General features: G+C 46.2%; 1 protein-coding gene and 1 long non-coding RNA gene across 5 annotated transcripts in view; one reads left to right on the top strand and one right to left on the bottom strand.

Moving 5' to 3' along the window:
* The window catches only part of LIPC (lipase C, hepatic type), a 177,068-nt gene that overhangs the window by 93,220 nt on the left and 67,078 nt on the right, over positions 1–16,770 (bottom strand). The gene's annotated exons all lie outside the window — the stretch shown is intronic.
* The window catches only part of LOC135971811 (uncharacterized), a 225,903-nt gene continuing 223,487 nt past the window's right edge, over positions 14,355–16,770 (top strand). For both annotated transcript variants that reach the window (XR_010588079.2, XR_012414994.1), the window contains exon 1: positions 14,355–14,874. This is a non-coding gene — a long non-coding RNA (uncharacterized lncRNA). The remainder of the gene's footprint in view (positions 14,875–16,770) is intronic.

Here is a 16,770-nt window from a genome sequence, read left to right as displayed (position 1 = left end):
GCAGAGACCCAATTTCATTTGCCTGTAATGTTGTAAACACTGCTAATGGCCTGACTTTAGTAAGGTATAGAGACAAAGGAACAATCAAAGGTATTGATTAGAAATTCTGTTTGGACAAATTAACTTCACATTTCAGTGGTCTTCATCTTAGGAACACCAGAACCCTGTGCATTAATAAGTGACAGCCATAACATTACCTTTCCTACTGTTTATACAGTTTTTGACAATGTCACTACAGTGCTATTGCACTGATTATTTTCAGGCTGATTACTCTTTCCTGCAGAGGTTGAACTATCAGTAGATTGCCATTCAATTCAATTTAGTAGTTATGACAGTTGGAATAACTACATTGCGTCTTAATGTGTGTGTCTCATGCATAAATCACACTGTTTGCTAAGCAATAATGCACAGAGAAGCAGCTAGTAGATTGAAAAGCAGTCCTCAATAGAAGACTGTCTTCTAGGCTGGAAAGTGGGAATTCACTGAATACCTGAAAGTCCAGTGGACCCTGGCTTCAACCCTGGGGCCTAGAGTCCATCAGAATGTGGGCCACATGGTTGGTGCTTAGTGCGTTTTTGTTGACATGGCATCCTTTTAATGTTTATAAAAGTTGCCTTAACTCTCTAGTCTGTGAGTATTTTCTCATTCATTCATTTATTCATGCATTGATTCCTGGTGGCTCAGTGTTGTGGGAGTTATGAAGAATCATGCATGGCCTTTGCCCACTGAAGTGTAGTTCTGTAAATGTTATAAAACAAGTGCATGGTAGTTTTAGTAGCTCAAGGTCCTGTTGGGAAAGGTGGTATGAGTTCAACTCTTGGCTCTGATAGTTACCAACTATATGACCTTGGGCAACTTGCATAACCTCCCTAAGTCCCAATTATGTCCTCTATGAAATGGGGATAAATCATAGTAATATCTGTATTGTTGCTGGAGGATTGAGAATGAGCTGGCCGGGCGCAGTGACTCACGCTTGTAATCCCAGCACTTTGGGCAGGCCAAGAACGGTGGATCACTTGAGGTCAGGAGTTCAAGACCAGCCTGGCCAACATGGTGAAACCCTATCTCTACTAAAAATAAAAAATTAGCCAGGTGTGGTGGCGTGTGCCTGTAGTCCCAGGTACTTGGGAGACTGAGGCAGGAGAATAGCTTGAACCCAAGTGGTGGAGGTTGCAGTGAGGTGAGATCATGCCACTGCATTCCAGCCTGGGTGATGGAGTGAGACTGTCTCAAAAAATAAAACAAAACAAAACAAAACAAAACCACACATGAGAGGGAGTTTGTAAAGTGCCTGGCTCTTATCTCAGGAAATGTGAGCTATTGTTTATTCTGAGAGTTCACTCATCACTTCCAGCTTGGATGAAGACAGGTGGTGGTGGGGTTATCAGAGATGGCTTTAGGATGGGCCAAGCTTGGGTACCCTGAATTATGGGGGGAGGTGGGGCCTTGTTGGGGTAGGAGCCGAAAGTCAGAGCCTGGGACAGATGTGCATGGGATGGGTATAGGGTGCGAGTCCCCCTGGCTGGAGAGGAGGAGGTGAGATGACACTGGGAAGACAGGTACTCATCACAGAGGGACTTGTGGGCACCTGCAGACTGCCATGTGACTCAAATTTTCCCCAAGAATCAGGCCAGTTGTCACAGGTCTAGGGGGAAGTGACATGGTAAAAATCAGTGTATTGAGGCCTGGCTTCTCTGGAGATCAAGTATTTTATCCTATAAATGAAATTCACTTTTCAGTCAAGCAATTTCTTAAATTAAGGCAAGCAGGAAACACAGGCATTTTCTAACTTTTGCATCATCCATCTCTAAGACTCTGTGGGAGCTCCCAATGGAGGGCAGAATGAGTGGAGCTGAAAACCAGAGAGCTGTCTTCTACAAGGGTAAAAGGAGAAGCGCTACCAATTATTTTCGAATCCTTTCATTTTCCTCTGTTTTGTACCCTTTAAAATGACATGGCAAATATTTTCCCCCAAATGATTAGACTCCAAAATTGCTTTGGCTCATAGAATGTCCATAAGCTCCACCCACACTTCCCCTCTCTCAGTGCTTTTCATTTCTGTCCCTAAGAGCCTGATCTGTTGGGGTCAAACTGCTATGCAGGCATTCTGCAAAGTTGGGCTCCAGCCCCGGAACTGCCGGTCTCAGCTCGGCTTCCTCTTTCAATTCTCTCTTCAGCTACAACACAGCTCACGTAGCTTCCCTCAGAAGCGCTTTACCCCATCCAAAGATATATCTTGGCAGAGAAAATCAAGGCAGATTTTGTTTAGAAAGGTAGGAGATAGCAAAGCCGCTTTCTTCCCTGGAAGAAAGTCTATATACAGACAACCTACTAGCTTCATCCTCCAATGCCTGTGGACTATAGTCGAAGGGAAAGTATCTTTAAAAGAAAAATGTGACCGCCTATAGGAGCTTGTGGGGGAAAGATCCCACCCAGCTAAGCAAACATGGATGAAATGGGAAGGCAGCTTAACGCCATGGTGGTGCAAGACCGGTTCTGAGACCAGGCTGTTTGCTTTGAGTTAGAATGACCCTGATTGTTGTCAGAGGGCAGGGCGTGCCCTGGGTACAGTGCAGTCCAACGGAAACAGGCGAAACTAGCTTTCCTCTGAGCTCGCTACTAAGGGCAGCAACTGAGGAACGTTTGACAGCTTACCAAGCACAGAGGCGCATTCTGACCACAGCCCTGTGAGGAATGAGCTCTCTGGCTTGTTTCGCAGGTGGGGAAACAGACTCAGAGGCCAATGGCTTGCCCAAGATGTCCCAGAGCTAGCACCTGGCAGAGTCGGGGCTTCTGGGGGTCCAGCTGCACACCTCATGTTTTTTCCGTGGCACCATGCCACTGTCATTTGGAACGCAGCCGGCACGGTGAGGTCCACACTGCTGGTGGACTGACCCCATGCCTGAGCTTGGTGTGATGGTCTTAGCTCCATGTGAGTAACTAAACCGCTTTCGGCTTCAGTTTCCCCAGCTGCATGAGGAGGGGACTGACTCCAACTCACACCTTCCCAGAAGGAAGGCATAACTATGGCACACAGGAGAAATCGGGAGGAACCAGACTGCATGGTTTCCTGTGAATTCTGTCCCTTGGAGGATGGTATGTTAAATGTGATATTAGACTAAATGTGACAGAAAAGGAAGCCTGCTAGTCCCATGTGTTTCCTCTGGATATTGCATCAGGCTGTGCCTGAAAAACCTGGCCTGCTTTCTTCTCAACCGGACTTTGGCACCCTGCTGTACCAGAGACCGAGATCCTGGGTGCCAGAGCAGATGGATCGGGGATGGAGGACCAAATCCGCTACTTCCGAACTGAAGACTTGGAGCAGATCGCTTGGCCTAGCCAAGACTCAGTATCTTTTTCTGTAAAATGGGGACAAACAGGACTGCCCTCCCCCCAAGGTTGTTGTGAAGAGTGAGACAGTGCGTGGACTGTGCTAGGCACGTTGCCTGGTGTAAGAACCGTCCCATAAATGATCGGTCACTTTTCTTGCTAACGTGTGTTCAGTACTTAGACTGTGTCAGGCACTGTTCTACTCGCTTTCCATTAATTAACTCATCCTTTTTAATGACAGAATCCAGGTAGAGAGCTTCGCGTAGTTCCTGGCACATAGGAAATGCTCAGAGTGGTGCCTATTGTTAATGGAATGTCCTGCACAGTTAAGCCTGCCTAAGTCTGGGCCCTGCCCTGAGCTGCTGCTTCCATGGGGACCAATTGCCATGACTTGGGTCATGTAATTTCTCAATGGCTCCCTTTGTTGTAAATCCATTCATTGCACAAGTCCTGGCTAAGCAAACCACTTCTTCACGGTTTAGTGGTTTGCTGGTGGAGACAGATGTGTGAGCCAGTGGTTGCAATACAGTGCTCCAGGAGTGCCTGAGCAGGGGTGAGCAGGGGGTGGCGGTGGGGAACCAGAGGGGACAATTGCCTTTGTTTTGGGGAGGTAGTTCAGGGAAGATCTGATAGAGAGAAGGTAATAGTTGAGTTGGGTGTTGAAAGAATGGGAGTGTGTTGGGCAGAGGCAGGGAAAGGGAACATTCAGGACACTGTAGGACATTGGAGATGGTCTGGAGGCAGATAGTGAAGGGCCTGGGTGGCCGGGCTGTCTACCTTTTCTCTGGAGGCCACGGAATATTTTGACAGATCTTGAGCAGGGAAGAAGCATGATTACCTTTGCCTCTTAGAAGGATCACCAGGATTGTGGTATGGAGGATGGAGGTGAGAGGGCAGCCAGCTTCAAGCCTATGGTGGGAGCACAGGCCAGACACTGAAGAGGGCAGTGGCAATGGAGGGGAGCCAGGGGACACATTTGAGAGACACACAGGAGAAAAGGCCGGCTGGACTTCCTGACCACATGAGGTAGGGGAAGGAGAGAGAAGCCCACAGTGACTTCCCCTGTGGGAAATTCTGACTTGGGGAAGGCCTCTCACAGTGAGGGTTGAGACGGGGCCACCAGAGGTGGCATTTGATAACTCACTGGTTTCCTTAGAAAATAGGTGGAGGGATGGTAGCTGGAGATGCGTCCTCTCCTTTCGCCTCTTCACAGAGGCCCAGAATCCACAGGGACCTAGAAGCAGTTCCTCAATGGGATGGGGCAGGTCAGGAGGCTCACTGGTTAGTTGTACCTGCCTCCATGCAGGAGTAGCTTTGAGAAGCCAGGGGTGGCTGGGAGGGCCATGAGTGGAGCAGAATTGTGTGCTGAGAGGAGAGCTGAGGTCTCTGAGGATGTTCAGCCTGGACAGACAGGCCAGGGAGGGACCTCAAAGGTTGTCACCCTCAGCGATCCTGCGTACCTCCACGCAAGGACGCTCACTGTGTCGCCAAGGTCAAACTGGATTTGGGCTTAACGTAGGGGAGACCTTGTTTCCTCCTCTACAAAATGCTGATAAATTACCTATATCAAAGACGGTGGAGGGTGGAATGTGAAATTCATGAAAAGCCTCTTTTTTTTTTTTCTGAGACAGGGTCTCGCTCTGTTGCCCAGGCTTGAATGCAGAGGTGCAATCATGGGTCACTGCAGCCTTGACCTTCTGATCCTCCTGCCTCAGCCTCCCTAGTAAGTGGGACTACAGGTGTGTAGCCATCAAGCCCAGCTAAATTTTGTATTTTTTGTGGAGGTGGGGTCTCTTTGTGTTGCCCAGGCTGGTCTCAAACTTCTGGGCTCAAGTGAATCCTCCTGCTTGGGCCTCCCAAAGAATTGGGATTACAGGCATGAGCCACAGCCGGCCCATGTAAAGCCTTTTTACTGCCCCCAGCAGAGAGGATGCACTTCCCAGTGGTGAGAGGCCCCTGAAGAAACTGTCCCCTCTTCCCCCACCCAAGGGCCCAGTCCCCTGGAAATTTCGGCAAAGGAGGGTTGGGTGCTTGACGATTGATGTACAAGGGCTTTGGATCAAGTAACTTAGACATTACCTTCCCACAGTACATCTTTGCTGGGTGAGCACATGTATCTGATGTGGCTACAATGTGTTTTAGCTGAAAATGAGTCATTAATAAAAAAGGTAGGGAGTTTCCTTAGTCCTGTTTGCTTCAACACAAGATAAAATAAGGAATGCAAAATGGCAATAGTCTGCCAGGAAAACTGGACTGAGTACACTTAGGTTGGGGGTGGTCAAGACTCTTGATCTTAAGCCGGGCGTGGTGGCTCACGCCCATAATCCCGGCACTTTGGGAGGCTGAGGCGGGCGGATCACCTAAGGTTGGGAGTTTGAGACCAGCCTAACCAACATGGTGAAACCCCGTCTCTACTAAAAATACAAAAATTAGCCTGTGTGGTGGTCGGCACCTGTAGTTCCAGCTACTCGGGAGGCTGAGGCAGGAGAATTGCTGGAACCTGGGAGGTGTAGTTTGCAGTGAACCAATATCGTGTCACTGCACTCTAGCCTGGGCGACAGAGCAAGACTCCGTCTCCACACACGCAAAAAAAGACTCTTGATCTTATTGGAGGCAGGTTGGTATACTGGAATGAGTGGGAGATTTGGAATCAGGGAACCTGGGATGGAACCATGTCTGTCTCCCTTCCCAGTTGTGTAACCTTGGACAAGTCACTTAACCTCCAAGACTCACTTTCCTCCTTCATCAAGTGCTGTGTAAAGAATGCAGGAGAGTGATTTAAGCAAAGCCCCCTAACTGCCTGGCATCTAGTAAGTACACAGGTAATTTTAGCCAAATCTATAGCTGAACCAGCTGATGCCAGAAAGATATTAACTGGAACAGTTTCTTATCCTCCTACCTCCCTGCTGCATCTCCCCATGCTGTCCCCAGACATTTCCCCTGGAGTTCTGTCTGTGGGTTGTCATTTTGTCTGCTTGCCTTTCATCCTCCAAACGTCTTGTTAATCGCACAGGAAGTGGGTGGGTAATGGGCTTCTCTGTTGTTCCACTGGCCTCCCAGTGAGTCTTACTGTTTTGCTTTCCTCACCACGGGGGCTTCTCACACCCTCTAATGACTGTTTTCCTTTCAGAAATGGCATATTTTTAGACAAAAAGCATTTCCTGGGGCTCATCACCGATTCCCTGGCAGATCTCTGACTTCTCAGCAATTTTCCCTGCTTCTCTCTGGTCACAAAAAACCCACCCTGGCAGCATAAGCACAGGAAATGCAGGAACCACAGGCCCCCAGCAGCCTTCACTGCTCTGAGCTGATACCCAGTGCTGGGGGCCAGGACCCGGGCTGGGCAATCCTTAGTTGAGATATGAGGTCCCAGCTGCTGGGACTGCAGAGGCTGTTGCTTCTGGCTGCTGTCCTGCCCCTCCCCAGCCGTCCAGCTCCCCTCTGCCAGTGTTAGAGGGTAGGGTGGTAGTGTTTTCAAAGTTACCAAAACCATGCCCCTTTCTGAGTCAAGCCCAAGTTCAGATGATTCCCTTCCCCTCTTAGTAACAGCCATAGTCAGACACACCTGGGTTTGAGTCATGGCTTAGCCCTTGCCTAGCTTGAATGCTCTAAGCCTCAGTTTCTTCATTTGTAAAATGGGGGCTCTATTAGTAAACCTCACGAGGCCATCGTAAAGATGACATGGAATACAGTGGGTGAGTATAATGCTTAGCCCCATGCCTGGCACTTACTTGCTTTTATTTTTTCTGATCTAAATAATTACAATGATTTCATTATAATTTTAAATTTATAAAAATTGTTTTATAATTCTTTAAATATAATTATATTTCTTGTCCCTCTCCCATAGGCTGTGTGTCCCTGGAGGGAACGGGCAAATCTTTTTTTTTTTTGAGACAGAGTGTCACTCTGTTGTCCAGGCTGGAGTGCAGTGACAGGATCTTGGCTCACTGCAAGCTCCATTTCCCAGGATCAAGCGATTCTCATGCCTCAGCCTCCTGAGTAGTTGGGTTTACAGGCACATGCCACAACACCTGGCTAATTTCTGTATGTTTTGGTGGAGACTGAGTTTCACCATATTGGTCAGGCTAGTCTTGAACACCTGGCCTCGTGTGATCCACCTGCCTCAGCCTCCCAAAGTGCAGGAATTACAGACGTAATCCTTCCAAGATCATCATCTTTTTTTTTTTTTGAGACCAAATCTCGCTCTGTCACCCAGGCTGGAGTGTGATGGCACAATCTTTGCTGACTGTAACCTCTGCCACCCGAGTTCAAGTGATTCTCTTGCCTCAGCCTCCCAAGTAGCTGGGATTACAGCCACATGCCACCATGCCCGACTGCTTTTTTGTATTTTTAGTAGAGATGGGGTTTCACCATGTTGGCCCAGCTGGTCTCGACCTCCTGACCTCACGTGATCCACCCACCTTGGCCTCCCAAAGTGCTGGGATTACAGGCGTGAGCCACCACACTTGGCCTGATCTAAATACCCAGTAAATAGGTAAGGGGCTGAGAAGGGTGAACTAATGCCTTTATGGCCCCAAAGAGCTGGGTTCCCTGCCCTCAGCGAGCTTCAGTGGGGAGCCCAAGGGTCATTGAGAAGGGTCATTGAGAGAGACGGAAAGGGCATGTGGCTGGACTGGCAGGGCAGTAAGGGCGGTTGTGATTGGGTGAGGAGGGTGGAGGAACTCCAGGTGCCTGCCCTTTCTAAGCCTCTCTCTACATAATAAAAACTGAATAGTCATGCATTTCTATTTGGCTCAATTCATTCATTTGGTTGATTCAGATTTTTGGAGCACTAACTCCAGAAGGTTCTCCTAGGCAAATCTCCATTCACTATTCAGCTCACCCCTAGATCACTGTAAAGTGTGTAGCACTCAGACTGCCTCTTGCTGCTCCTATGACCATAACAGATACGGCTAATGGATTACAGTATTCTGTTGCCCTTAGCCTGATATCATCTTAAAGTCCTTCTGCATAAAGCAGCCATTCCTGATGGAATAGAATCCTCACTTGTGTTTAAAGCTACTTATTTATCAGCTGGGCGCCGTGGCTCATGCCTGTAACCCCAGCACTTTGGGAGGCTGAGGCTGATGGATCATTTGAGGTCAAGAGTTCGAGACCAGCTTGGCCAACATGGATGGTGATACCCCATCTCTACTAAAAATACAAAAAAATTAGCTGGGCATGGTGGCGTGTGCCTGTAATCCCAGCTACTCAGGAAGCTGAGGTAGGAGAGTTGCTTGAACCTGGGAGGCAGAGGTTGCAGTGAACCGAGATTGCACCACTGGACTCCAGCCTGGGTGACAGAGCAAGACTCTGTCTCAAAAAAAACAAAACAAAACAAAACAAAAAAAACCTACTTATCATCTCTGGCCTAGACCTTAGATCACTGGGTATGTCCTGAGGCCTTCAAACCTTATAATTTCTCCCGCAAAAATACTGCCATGCTTCAATTCTCTCTACCTTTCTTTATGGAAGCTTTTCTTACCCATTACTAGAAAGATTAGAGAGGTGTTAGGTATTAGGAAAATGAAAAGGAGACAGACGAAAGGACGAGTCTTCCTCTATCTACTCATACTTTCAAGGTGTTTGGCAAAATCTGAAGTTTTGACCTAAAATGATAGAGTTAAATGCAATTCTTTCTGTATTTTTGTCTTTTCCAATTCTGTATTAAGCATGTACTACTTTTCAAAGTAGGAAAAATGTATTTTATAAAAATTGAGTAATTTTATAAAAATATAATTTTAAGTTACATTTAAAAATTGAGTAATTTTATTAAAATTTTTATTCAAAATTTTATAAAAATGCATTTTACTTCAAAGATTTCATAAAAATTTCTTAGACTTAATATTATATACCCTTTCATACCTCTGTGACTATAATACCTAATAAAAAATAAAAGCTGGTCTTTGGGTTTGTACATAGGAAACACCCTCTTCTCTGAACAAATCTCTCATTTACAGTCTTTTAAAATTCAAAGAATGCATTCCAGCTGGGTACGGTGACTCATGCCTGTGATCTCAGCACTTTGGTAGGCTGAACCGGGAGCATTGTTTGAGGCCATGAATTTGAGACCAGCTTGGGCAACATGGTGAAACCTTATCTCTGCAAAAATTACAAAAATTATCCAGGTGTGGTGGTGTGTGCCTGTAGTCCCAGCTACTCAGGAGTCTGAGGTGGGAAGACCCCTTGAGACTGGGAGGTCGAGACTGCAGTGAGGCATGATTGTACCACTGCACTCCAGTTTGGGTGATAAAGGGACACCTTGTCTCAGAGAAAAGAAAAAAAAAAAAAAGGATTCCATGAAGACGAAGAAGGTGATGGAATGTCATCCAACATTGAGAAAAATATGCCATGCCCATCAACTCCTCTGTTCTCTTGGGGGAAGTGCTACCGCAGGGAGGTCTTAGCCATTGCTCCATCCCTTTCTTGCTTCTTCTCAACGAGCTTTGTTAATAACTGGAATCCACTGGGCCATGTTTTTAGTAGAAGGCAGGGTCACTTCACTCAAGGAGTTTTGCAACAGCCACGGTCTTTCTCTGCTCTGGGCTGTAAAGCCTGGTGCCAGGCCTCCTGAGGGCAGGCCTTAAGGCCCCAGTTCTCTCATCTGTCCATCTGCCTGGTGACTGGGTGAATGGGCAGCCCCAAGCTTCTCAGCCTCCCTGCCTGAGCCAAGTTGGAAAATGAGGGTGGCCTCTTTTTGGGAAGTTGGTGATCTTCAATTTAAAGGGGTTGGAGCAGAAAGCATCACTAGGGCTTTGAGCCTAAGCCAAATCCCCTCTCCCATGTTGAGGAAAAGGAGAAAAGCTGACACTGTGCTCTTCCTTTGGTAATCAGTACTCTAAATGGTTGAGACCCAAGTGGGCCAAGAGCTGAGCTCAGAATTCTGAATACGGCAACGTGCTCATAAAACTATATTCCTTAGGGTGGGTATGGTGGCTCATGCCTGTGATCCCAGTGCTTTGGGAGGCTGAGGCAGGAAGATTACTTGGGCCAGGAGTTCAATGCTACAGTAGACTAGGATCACGCCACTGTACTCCAGCGCAGGCAACAGAGTGAGATCCAGTCTCTCAAGGCGCGTGTGCACACACACACACAAACTGTTCCCTGAAGCCCTTTAAATTACTAGAAGAAAAACAACTGTGGTGGACTAATGTTTAATGCTTACTGTATCTCATCATGACGTTTTCAGATCAAGCAGGATAGCTCTGGGCAGTGGAGCTTAGGTACATTAAGAAAAAACTTCATGACCGTTAGTAGCTGTGCAAACAAGTGGGCATGAGGTGTGGAGGCTTGGCCAGCCAGAGAGTCCAAGGTTCACAGGGAGGAAAGGAGCCAATTTGCTGGAACAGGATTATGAAACACATAAACCTTAAGTAAAACTATTACTAGCCTAGCAGAGTTCCATGGAGTCTGGGTGGCAGCTCTGTAGTTCTGTGGTTGTCAGTCCAGGCTGTCTTTAGATCTGAACTGGTCTGGGGTGGGCCTTTGTGTTACTTTATAAGTTCCCTAGATGATTCTAATGAGCTTCTGAGGGTGAGAACCACTGCCACAGTTAAACGGTCTCAATATGTATTAATCACAAATCCCCTGATGACGCCACAGGGTTGGTCAGCTTAACTCATGTTAGGAATCACATTGAGATTTGTGGACCATCCGTCTCGGAAGCAGGTGGCAGGGCTTGATCTAAAGGCAAATTAGTATTCCACGGAGCCTTGGTTCTCAACCTTGGCTGTGCATCAGAATCCTCTGGAGGTCTTGATAAAACCCAGACTGTGGGGCCTCATTCTCAGAGTTTCTGATTCATTAGGTCTGGGGTGAGACCCTAACATGTCTAACAAGTTCCCAGGTGATGCTGATGCTGCTGGTTTGGGGACCACACTTGGGAATCACTGTCATGGACACAGGTCTTGGCTCTGAGAGGCACTGCTGGGGAAGCAGAGAGAGCAAGGGTCTGGGAGGTGGCTAGGACTTAGGTTTGGGTCCATGGTTCATGCAGGTGCAGTATAGACAAGGGTAAGCCATGTGACCTCTTTTGAACCCAGTATTCTTACCTACAATCTGGGGTAATATTAGCTGCTTTGCCTTTCCCCAAGCATTGAGTGGGATAATGAGTAATCATTGGGCTTTTATCATGTACTGTGCATTTTACATGCATTATTCCCATTAATCTTCTCAACATTTATAGGAAGTGGGTCCTATTTTACAGACCCAGAAACTGAAGTTTAGGAAGCCTCAGTTCTTGTTAAGAGCAGTCCTTGTGTTAGAGGCAGTTCCAGCTGACCCCAGGGTTCAAGCTTTCAACCGTTGTGCGATCCCTGACCCTCAGTGGGAAAACCCTGTGAACATCCAGACTTGCCAAACAACTTTTAGCTGTGGTTTTTCTAAGCGTGGGCAGGATTTGATGTAAGGGATACCTGGTGGGCAAACCACTGTGCAGCAGTGAGCAAATCCCAGTTCAGGTCTGAGCAGCGTGGGAAGTTTCCAGAACAAAACATAGCACATCAGGGACTCATTTACTGCATTTGAGAATGGGCCACTCTGATAAGGTAGAGCCATTAATTAGGAGGAAAAAGTAGCCTAGCAAATGTTGCAGGGAGGCCAGGAGGCTCTTGAACAGCCTGACATAAGCCCAGGAAAGCTGCTTCCTAGAAGGCCTAGTACTAGATCATAAACTCTGCAGCTGACTCATTAATCCAGTAAAAGTGGCTGCAAAGCTCTCTGGGAAAGGATGGATTTGAAGAAAGGAAAACATTGCTTCTATGAGGGGACCAGAAGAAGCCATGGAGTGGAACCCAATATGTGCAAATCAGGCATTGTGAGCTCAAGAGCGGTTCCGAGGAGCTCACAGACACAAGGAGCCTGTAAGCAAAGGTTCTGCTCCACAAGCAGGAAGCCCCTGAGAGATGTGTACCTTTTGGTCACTGTGAACAAGATCCTATGGTCAAGGATGAGTGGGACAGGTGATCACTGAAGTCCGTTTCAGCTTTTAGTTCTAATCACCCTCTGAGATACATGCTTCATTGGTCCACCAGATTTATTTCCCAGGGTCAGTAAACATTTGGATAGGAATACAATGAATGAAAAAAGAAACTATCAGAATCTGATGAAACGTCACGCCAAAGTTTATTAGGAATAAAAAGTTATAACTATTATATATAAGTAGGAATGCTGTGTAATAATCTATAAAAAATGAGGTTGTCATGAGGATTCAGACAAAACAATGGACGTCTGAAAAGTGTTTTGAAAACTGGAATTATTAAATTAGAATAAAGGTATATATAACAGTTGGGATAATTTTCTGGATGAAGATATGTGAAAAGCAACTTTACTAAGTGATTACAGTACATACCATATGAGCATTTCATATGACCTACAAAGAGAAGAAGGAAACCATGTGCTTTCCAGGAGGTAAAATGCTCAGCTGACTGAGATGCTGGAAGGTCTTATGGGGTCATATGAATGGGCAGGAAAATAGAAGATGACCTTTGATGCAGACAAAGCCATTATGTGTTTAGGGAAAAGTACCCCAGACAACATATAAAGTGGTTTCCTCTGACTTAAAGGGTATAAACCAGAGAAGAATTTTGGTTTTCGCAGCTTGTTTCTTACCTGTGATGCTAGTTTGGTCAAGATGGCTAACCAAGACTTTAAAATAACTATACGTCCTTAGAATAAAGGAACCATAGAGATCATGTGATCTGTTGATGGCTTTTATTTTATAGATGAGAAAACAGACCCAGAGAGCTGAATGGCTTGTTCAATGTCCTATAACTACTTCGAAAATGTTTTGTATACTAGATGGAAAACATCAGTCCACCTTTCACGAAACTAAGATACCTGACAAAGGCTGCCTTAAAGAGTGTGGGGGAATTTCCAGAACCTTTTTATTTCTAATCACTCTCCGAGTCACCCGCTAGGAGTTCTAATCGTACCACCATTAGGTGAAAAGTTGACCAAATGGTCCCTCAGCATGTCCCATTGCATTGCTGCAAAAGTCAAATCATTGAGATGGACAGATAGATACCTCATGACTAATAACATTTTCCACGTAATCTTATGTAAATGATTCCTAATAAATTACACAGACAGGACTTCACAGTAAAATCACAAGTGAGTTTAGTGCAGGCATAATGACAGCCCAAACATCTGTTGGTTTTGGAAGTAAGTCTTCCTATTTTAGAACTAGCATTGAATCATCAGGAGATCGGGCTTGATAGAACTTCAGAGGAATTTTAGATCTCCACCAAAAGATCAAACTGCTCTGCCCTGTGTTAATTAGAAACGATAGACGTCGAGGGCTATGATTGTCTCCCTAGTTTCCTGCATACCTATTCCTACCTCGACAACATACCACAGAGTAGAGAAGATGGAGATTAGAGAGTTTTGATGCTTTTAGTGTGGGACTGGTGATGACTGCCCTCTTGGACTCGATCTTCCCTGGATGGGTCCAACCTTCTTGGCTCCCTTACCTTGTTTGAGCCTTCCTGCCCTAGCTGAGTTCCTAGGCCTGTGAATCCCTGACCCAAGTACTTTACCTGCTCCCTCCAACTTCCTGGATCCACTTGGGACTCCATCTGTTATGGTTCTGATCTGTAATCTACACCCCACCTCTGCCCTTGGTTGAACATTTGGTCTTTGTCTCTTCCTCCCAGCCCTATAATCTGTGTTTAATTGATGACTGTAATGTCCCATTTAAAACTTTTTCCATTGTTCATGTGGAATTTAATGGAACTCTTTTCTAAAAATGTGAATTTGAAAAACCTTCAATCTGCATTAAGACTATTGAAGAGCACAGTCTGTGTTAAAAGCCAGATATAAAAGCTTGGCTTTCATAAGAGGTACCAATTATAAGTAAATATCCATCAATCGATAAATACATCCTGCTTCAAAGTTCAAAGATTAGGGAAGCAATCAAGTGGGGGAAATGACTGGTTCTGATTGGAAGAAGGGAAGTGACATGGGCCAATGTAGGGTGCACGTGACAGAGAATCTTCTTTATCCCCTGGTTCCTGAAGGGATAAGACATAGAAACCCAAAACATCAGAAAAGTAAGGGAGCAGTGATAGAGCTTTTCTTTCCTCCAGTGCCAGCCAGTCATAGTATTCTCTTATTTGGACTTTAGATGAGAAGGCCTATGTGTTCTGCTGTGTTCCTTTTTTTTTTTTTTTTCCATTTTGAGACAGAGTCACTCCGTTGCCCAGGCTGGAGTGCAGTGGCACAATCTTGGCTCACTGTAACCTCCACCTCCCAGGATCAAGCGATTCTTCTGCCTCAGCCTCCCGAGTAGCTGGGACTACAGGTGCACACCACCACACCCAGCTAACTTTTGTATTTTTAGTAGAGACAGGGTTTCACCATGTTGCCCAAGCTGGTTTTGAACCCCTGACCTCAGGTGATCCGCCTGCCTTGGCTTCCCAAAGTGCTGGGATTAAAAGTGTGAGTCACCACGCCTGGCTGCCCTATATGTTTTGATGGATGATCAAGCCACTGAAATTTCTAGGAAAACAAGGAACCCGGGAAGGACTCATCCCAAGAAAGTTGAAGGTGAGTTAGAAAATTGGCTTCTACCCAAGTTTGACAGAACTCAAGGACTGGCATAGACTGTGATGAATAGCAGCTAAAGAATGGAGCTCTGGTGCTTAATGTTTATATGTCTTTAAAACTTGCTTTAAATAAAATGCCTTATTTGCACTAGTTAAGTATTTGTTATGATGTGTTGCTTTAATGAAAAGCTCTGTTGAGCTCTAGTTATATGGGAAAGCAGGCTGGGCTTTGACTGGATTAACCATGCAGATAGGAAGTTAGGCTCTTTGGAGCCACATTGGTTCACACAGGTGGCATTACCCACCTAACAGGTGTCCATCGCACCTGCGTTATGAATACTGCTCCTAAGAAGACACAAACCAGGCTCTGGGACCACCAGCCTAGGAAACTTGAGCCAATAAAGTCACCACAAAGACCACAGCACCTAAAGATAGAAAGGGATAAGTATAGAGGGGGATGGGAGGGTGACAGGTACATTCTCCTTTCATCATGATTTTTTTTTTTTTTTTTTAAACACAATACAGTGCTTTGGGCAATTTTATTTTTTAAATGAAAACTTTGGATTTTTCAAAAGGGGTTATTTGCCTTTCATCTGTGTTTTCTCTACTGTTCTATTTTCTGATCCATTACTTTCATCTTTGAAGCCTCTCATTGTGACTCTTGTATCAATGTAACTATCCGTTAAAAGGCTTTTTGCTTTTCGGGTCAGAAGTGTTTAATATCAGACAATTTAAATGATTTTATTTGTATTGATCTCAAACTTGAGAGTTACGCAAGAGGTACTATAAAATTAAGTATCAAAGATATGAATCCCTTTATTGGACTTTTTTGATGAGCAGACAGGTTGAGGGGTCCTAAGGGAGTGATGGAAAAGTAGAAAACTCACCAGGACCCAATGCCTAGGTCCCTGAGAAATAGAGCAAGAAAGGAGTCAGGGAGATGGGAGTGGAGTGGATGAATACCTGCGCAATCTCAGGACACAGAAAAGACCTGATGGATTCTTTTCTTTCTTTCCTGGTTAGAGGAAGGGCATGGCTGACCCAGGCTGTTTGCAGGGGCTCAGATAGGATAGAGGAGTTTGGGGCAAAAGGGTGGGTGCCGTAGCTTAAAGGGGAGCAGTGGGCGGGAAGTTGAGTCAGCCTGGGCTGGTGCATTGTGGATATAGCACAGCAATGAGAGGGTGGAGAGGAGTGGGGGAGAGTAAAAGAGCACAACAGGTTCCGAAAGCTTGGTATGGTCTGGGTCATAGACTCCTGCAGATGTTCTGAGGGGTCAAGCCCTTTTCCTGAGGTCCCAGAGCTCACTGAAGCTGGAACCTAGACTGCAGGCCCTACCAACATCCCGTGCTCTGAGCAAGTGGCTGTCAGGACCCTGGAGTGAATGACACATAAGTTCCCCTCCCACCTCCCACCTCCCTGGAAGATGAGAACAGAGCAGTCAGGCTGGGAGGCAAACACCATCCCAATTTGCAGGTGTGCAGTAGAAGCATAATATCATCTTTCACAGGGGAGTGGTCCCTGACTGTCACTCTAGCAGCCAGACACCCCCAGTGCTGCTCCAGGAGGAGTCCATGCTGGGAGAGAAGAGATTGGAATCAACTTCTTGGAGTCTCTTACGACTTCAAAAGCAGGGATGAATCTGCAGTGTTCTGGGGGCCGTTTAATGATAAAGGAATAATCCAAACGCCTGTGCAGCGCTAATGAGCACCGAGAATAACTCCACCAACCTGTCTCTGCAGGCAGGGCCCAGCGGACCAGCAGGGCTCAGCTGGTCTTGGAAAGGGTTCCACAGGCCTGCTCCCTCTGCCCAGAGGCCAGAGCTCAGCCAATGGGTTCCCTGAAGGATTGCCTGGGAGGAGAGGATTGCCTGGAGTGGCCTCTGAGTCAGGACTGTGCT

This window comes from Macaca fascicularis, chromosome 7 (assembly GCF_037993035.2).
Source record: "Macaca fascicularis isolate 582-1 chromosome 7, T2T-MFA8v1.1".
NCBI classification, from domain to species: domain Eukaryota; kingdom Metazoa; phylum Chordata; class Mammalia; order Primates; family Cercopithecidae; genus Macaca; species Macaca fascicularis.
Note: the sequence above shows the minus strand (reverse complement) of the source record. Positions and strands in the feature narration are given on the sequence as shown.